This window comes from Anomalospiza imberbis, chromosome 1, assembly GCF_031753505.1.
Source record: "Anomalospiza imberbis isolate Cuckoo-Finch-1a 21T00152 chromosome 1, ASM3175350v1, whole genome shotgun sequence".
Lineage (NCBI taxonomy): Eukaryota > Metazoa > Chordata > Aves > Passeriformes > Viduidae > Anomalospiza > Anomalospiza imberbis.
The window spans coordinates 47,761,718-47,768,556 of record NC_089681.1 but is presented as its reverse complement, the minus strand read 5'-3'; positions in this window follow the sequence as shown (position 1 = coordinate 47,768,556).

The following is a 6,839-nucleotide window of genomic DNA, read 5'->3' as shown; positions in this document are numbered from 1 at the left end:
TCTCTAAATATTTTACGTGAGACAGAATTGTGCTACTGCTCTTCCACCTATCACTGCTGTTACAAGGCATTAGCAAAGACCAGAGCGGAGTAGAGGTATCTCCAATTCCCAAGAGAATTTCGGCCAGCTCCCTTTTCAGCTGTATGGACTGTTGCTTGGAGGCCCTCGTGTTTGCTAACTCAGCTTCATAAAAAAATGCACAGGATCTGCGTCTTTTCCTTGGCAAAATCCTAGGAGCACAGCTGATAACACGAAGATCCTGGAGCTGAGCATCTGCTATTTGAGATGCATCCATGCACCACAGTACACTGAAGTACTTTCCCTCTCCATGAACTGCTGAGAGAAGAAATACGTTGCTCAGTGAGGCTCTTCACTTCTTACCTTATCTGTGTTTTCTTGCTATATCCAAATTTCAAAATTTACAAAAAAAAAAAAAAAAAAAAAAAAAAAAAGTAACAGCAGAAAAGGAGATGTGGCCTTTTTCATTTGCTCCTCCTAACTAAGACAGAGCTTACCAGAGAGATTCTGCTTTGACATAAAACATCTTGGTCCAAAATGTTCTTGTTCACCATGGAAAGACTAACAAGAGTGTATTGCGGAGATATGAAGAATTTTAAAATATCTATTCTTCCTATGCAGTCAGCTGTCTAAAGTTGAAGAGTATGGGAATTGGTAAGTGGAGACAGGGATGGTCTGGGGTTTGCTTTTTTTCCCCAGAGCTGTTACAGAAACAGGAAATCGAATGGGTGGAAACCTACTGTCATCAATGCTGCACTTCCTCTGCTGATGGAGAATAACCATACCCAGGTTTTGGTCCTGATTTGCTGGGAGTGTATGCTGTACACCCCAGATAATAGGATTTTTCATGAAGGGACACTCCAGTGGGAGAGCTGGAGTAGATAGCTCAGTTTGAGAACATGTAGGCTTCATCTGCAGTGTGAACTCAGAAATCTTCAGAGACAATAATTTGGCTGAACTGACAACTAGATTTTAGGATGCAGAGGAACCTGCTACATCTGAAGAGGGAACTGGTTTTGCTTGCAGCAGACTGTTCCGTATCCGAGTCCTATCCTCATTAAGCTGAAGAATCCTCAAGTCACCCAAAATCTAGAGAAAAGAAAAATCCCAAATGTCTGAGAAAGAGGAGGACACAGCCTGTGTCCTTGGATCTAGAAGGCTTCTAAATGCATATCCACTCATTTGACTGAAAAGTGGAAGGTGTGGCTGTTGATGGTTAGAGAAGGCCTTTGAGTCATACAAATCCAATAGTTTAATGACTTGATCAACAATCAAGAGAGATTAAATCCTGAAAAAACATCCAGACACAAAGGTTGATGAGGTTTATCTGGTCTTGGACTTCCACCTACCCTGTGTTGGTTACTCATGGGGATATCAACAAGGTCAGGCACATGTGACATGCTGCTGGCAAACTGAAACAAATGACATGTACTGAGAAGGGCTGAGGGGTTTGGGTTTTTTAGGAACTGTGTAAACATGTTCCTACATTGACAACAGCAGTAATGTTAGTAACTTCCTTCTGCTTCAAGCAATCCCCATCAGAACCTTCAGTTCTGGTGTCGGGTTTTTTTAAGTCTTTAAAAGGTTGTCCTTTGGCCTACAACACGTTTTGCAGAGCTGATAAAGAAAAGGCTGTATTGTGCTCATACTACAACCACTTCCAAGTGATGGAGTCATTGCAAATTTTGCATGTGTGAAAAAATGAGGTGGTCACTATGGTGTTTTGAAAACTTACTGCATTTTTTTTTTCAGAGGAGGAGAGTCCACATTCCCAGAGAGAGTTCCTGTTTGCAATATGCCCTCTTCTCTCCAAGTGCTTCATAAAATAATTACCTCAACCCACTACTAATGGATTATAGATTAAGCAGAAATGAAAGTGCACAGGACTGTTCTTTCATATTGTCTCCCAATTTATCTTGCTTAAGCAATAGATAATAACAGAAGCAATTGAAGAGTTACAGTTTGATTTGCTTTTATCACTAGAAGTCTGCACTATATTTATGTTATCTTTTGTTTAGGGAGGTTGTTCTGTGATCATCTGGGGTTTGGGACAGAATCATTATGTTCTTACTGACATTCCAGTGGAAAGTTGCAAGTTGGCCCCACTGCAGTTCTCTGTAGGCCCACTCTTGGAATGGATTTCAATGCAGTACCTTTGAGGAGGGGCAAAGTGACTTTTAACCTCGGAACTCTAAATTCAAGGTTCTGTTTGATTTTATTCTTTTAATGTTTGTTTAAATTTAGTATTCATCTAACAAAATGGGAAAAATATATTTGTGTCAGCATAAACTATCTTGGGATACTTAAAAAGTGCAAAGTCCATGCATAAAACATCTGAAAAGTTTTCCATTAAGGAAAAGGCATACAGTGTTGGTGATATTTATTATCAACAAGGGAATGGGAGAAAAAAAGTGCATTTGAAAAATTCAATTCAGCATTTCTCAAGACTTCTTCATGCGTATTATTTATTTGTCTTTCCTAAAAATATGAATGAAGTCAGTGAAAATGTTCTGTGTTGGAGGCTCTTCAAATTTCAGATAGAAAAAGCCAAGCTGTGTTTGTGTTTGTACTCTTGGTGCTCATGAAAAAATCAATAATTGTGGCATTAGGAAGGGCTGCTTCTGTTGTCCCTTTCTTAAGCCTTGCTACTCTTACTTCATATTCCCATGCATCCATATATTTTTCTTCCATGCTTCTTCTCTTTACTCCATTAAGGAGTATTTCTCAGCCCTTTATGGTGGTAAAATTGGAAGGAGCAAAGGATTTAATAAGAACTTATTTGGTACATGTTGGTGGATGAGAAACTCAACATGACCTGAAAATTGCTTGCAGCCCAGAAGGCCAACAGCATCCTGGACAGTGTCAAAAGGAGTGTAGCCAGCAGGGAAGGGAGGTGATTCTCCCTCTCTAATTTTTTCTTGTCAGAACCCACCTGGAGTGTTGCATCCAGCTCTGGAGACCTCAGCACAGGAAAGATGTGAACCTGGTAGAGGGCCACAAAAATGATCAGAGGCATGGAGGATCTTTGAAGACAGAGAGAACAGGAGTCATTCATCCTGCAGAAGAGAACGCCCTGGGGACACCTAAAGCTGCATTTGGATACTTAATGGAGGGCTAGAAGAGACCTGGAGAGGGAATTTTTATGAGGGCTTGTAGTGGTAGGACAAGGGAATGTGTCACTGTTGAGTAATAAAAGACACAGACTCACCAGAAGGCTGATTTGCATAGTATAGCCACTTTATTTTGAATTCTCTCTTTTTATATATTTTTCCAACACAGATAGAGCAGACTGGTCAATTAATCAATACATTTCACCTGATTGCCTAATTAACAAAATGCCTTTCTTATAAACAATCTTTGAGAAAAACAGGAAAACGGAGTAGGAAAACAACACCTGCGGGTTGTTTATGATAATAAGCTACCATTGTTTATCTTCAACTCCCTAAAGTCTCACAAGCTGATTCTGGGAAAACTTATCTATTTTTCTTGCTCTCTGAGCAGGCTGTCACATGCACAGGAACAGCTTTCAACTGGATGAGGGTAGATTCAGAGATTTCAGAGAAGCTGTGGATGTGCCATTTCTGGAGGTGTTGAGGGCCAGAGTGGGTGAGGTTTTGAGCAACGTAGTCTAGTGGAAGGTGTCCCAGCCTATGGCAGGGTGGTTGGAACTAGATTATATTTACATTCCCTTCCAACCCAGACCATTCTATGATTCTGTGATAATTTAGCTTCTTCCCTTAACTATGTTTCCTTCAATTAAATGTATTTCAATTCATCAGGTGTAGTATTGTTTTACTCTCTGTTTGGGTGACTGAAGATACCTTCAACAGCTGCTGCAACAGGAAGACTGCTCAGTATTTGTTTCCCTCGGGATGACTCTTGCAGGATCTGATTTGCATGAAATCAGCTCCCTGCCCTAGACTACAGCTGGCAAACTGCTAAGTATAAAATCATGGCTAATGGAGGACTGTTGAAAGTGAGCAACTATATTGAGGACATCTGTCTTATCAATTTTTTTTCATTAAAAATATTAACAGAAGCTGATACAGAACTTAGAGAATTTTTGAAAGAGCACACTAGAACTGGATGTTGAATCCATGTTAAATTTCTTCCTGTCTTCGAGGAAGATTTATTGCAATAAAGCATTCTCAGTTTTATTTACCGGTTTTCATTCCTTCATAATCACTTCAAAGAAGATAAAAGGATAAATAGTTGTATTTCACACAAAAGACCAAAATATCTTAGAATGATTTATAATCATATAACACCTCCCTCCCCAATGAAATAACTTCCATATACATTTGGTAAACTCTTTTTCTATGTACATTAGCAGTATGGCCCCAGCTGAATTCAGTGGAGTCAGAAATAAGCTCAATGAATCTTCTTCCTTTAGGCAATTTCTTAGATTTTCTTTAGCATGTTAAGAGTGAAAATTATTTATAAGATTTGTATACAAATTTAAATGAAATTTATCTTTTAAATGTTTACTTTATGCAAAGCATTTTCCCTTGTCTAGCAACAGATTTTTTAATTTTTAAAAATTTTCTATCCGTGCTTTAGATAAATACAAATTTCAACAAGTCTGTCACAGTGTACTGCAAATATTACTTCTTAGAATTTAGGATTACATAATGTTGTGACTGGAACAATTTTCTTATGACAAAACATAGAAAATTTAGATTCTTCTTGAGTTGCTCAATGTTTGTTACTATTTTGGAGGACTGTTAAAATTAAACAGAGGTATTCTTTGGTACTGAAGTCATCTTTCAGGCATTACTTAGTGCATATTGAATGTCTTTGTAGTAGAAGAAAAACCTGTACTTGACACAGGACACTGTATGCACACGATTGGCCCCATTGATTGCAACAAAGATTATCATGCACATAAAGTAAGAACATTCTTAAAATAACTTGATGACTCGTGGAGACAGTTTATTTTCCTATCAGTCTAAAAATATGACCTAGCTGGTTCTGATTACATCTTAGAATTTCAAGTAAGTACTTTCTTTACAATCTTTCTTTGCAATCAGGAAATTTAATACCAGGAAGAAATTAATCCCTCCTTGCAATGCATCACCTATTTTTAAAATAATCTATAAATTAAACAACAATATTTGGCTAAACGCTTGGAAATATCAGGTAAGTATATGTTTTTGAATCCTCTAAGGTATGCTAAAGTAGGAGAATTTGTACAGATGTGCAAACATCAGTACGTGGTATTGTAGTGTGTATGCCCTAGACTGCTACATAATTTTAAATTATTTTATTTTATTTTTGAATATTTAAAACTTCAGGATTAACTTCACTGGTTTCTTATTTTTTTTCCATTCAAAAGAGTTCAGCACAGTAAAATTTAAAACCTTAACCAAAAAAGAAGATTCCAGGATGATCATTATTATTGTCCTAAAACACTTTTTTCAACATGTTGAAGTTTTTAGCTACAGACAAAAACCAAAACCAAACCAAATAATCAAACAAAAAAAAACAACCAAAAAAAAAAAAAAAAACCAAAAAATCCCCAAACCAAAAACCATTATTTTTAGCAGATCTCCATAGGAGTGCTTCTGTTTCCCAGCAGGAAAATGAAATGATGTCTTTTTATTCTGTTCTCTGCTAAGCTGTTTTTCTTTTCTAGAAAAGGAGATAAAACTCCTTAGAAAAAAAAATCCAGTGTCATAGACATTGTGGGTTAATACATCTGTTCTAATCAACAGTTTCATATGGGATGCCATTAGCATAGTGGAAACCAAACTCACCAAAGCAATTTGCTCTGGTGCATGACAACTTGCTCACTATCTGGCATTAAAAATATTTTAATCTGCAGAAACTAGGGAAAAAAGCAATGCCAATTATTCATGACATTTCTGAAAACTGAGGAAGAAAATTGGATTGTGCCGGGGGATTGAATCTGGCAAATAAAGCAGAGGAAATAAGAGTGCGAGAAGACGACGGGTGAGTTTTAGCATTAATGAGAGATGTTTCACGGCCACGCGATGGCAGCAGAGGCTGCGGAATTAGGGTTGTTTTTGCCACTAAACCACGGATAAACAGGATATGCCCTGCAGTTCCTAACTGGTACTTCGGGTTCCAGAAAATATACATTATGTACATTTTCACTTAAAGAAGTGGCTTGTTTATCAGACCAGAAGTTTCTGTGGAGTGGGGTTACATACTTTTCATTAAAAAAAAAAAAAAAAAAAGTTTGGGGCATTTTTTTCCCAGTAAGACAGTATTTTTTATCTTATTTGCCAATATTTCTGTCTGTCTTCCTCAGTTACTTGAGTTAGTTACACAGAGAAGAATAGGCCTATTTTGATGAAAGCAAGACAGTTGCTTCCTTTTTCCTCATTTTTTTCCTAGTACTTTTGTCCACAGGAAAGAATTGTGGTATAAAATCCCTTTTGTTTAAAACCAGAAAATTAAAATCTAGAATGCTTTCAGTTTTCAGGAGGTGTTTGCTTTCTAACAAAACCAAGGAGGCTACAGGGTATGCACAGCACTGGATTCTGCACAAACCAGAGGTCTTCTCTCTTGGCTCCTTACTGGATTCCTCCAATATGGCAGAAACTGGTGAGGAAGACCAAAATCACCAGCTGAGGGATTAACTCAGCAATATACATAATTTTGGGTAGCCAGAAGAGAACTTGTTCACTAGCTCATTTTGCACATCCAAACTCCTTCACTGGATGAATATGAATGAGTATTTGCAATTAGAGTCTGCCTAAAGCACTGTGGATTCCTTTCCTCCAGCCTGTGATTCAACCGCTCTGCCACAACTACCTGAGGTGTTCAAAGCAAGCACTGTCTCACAGGGCCAGCAA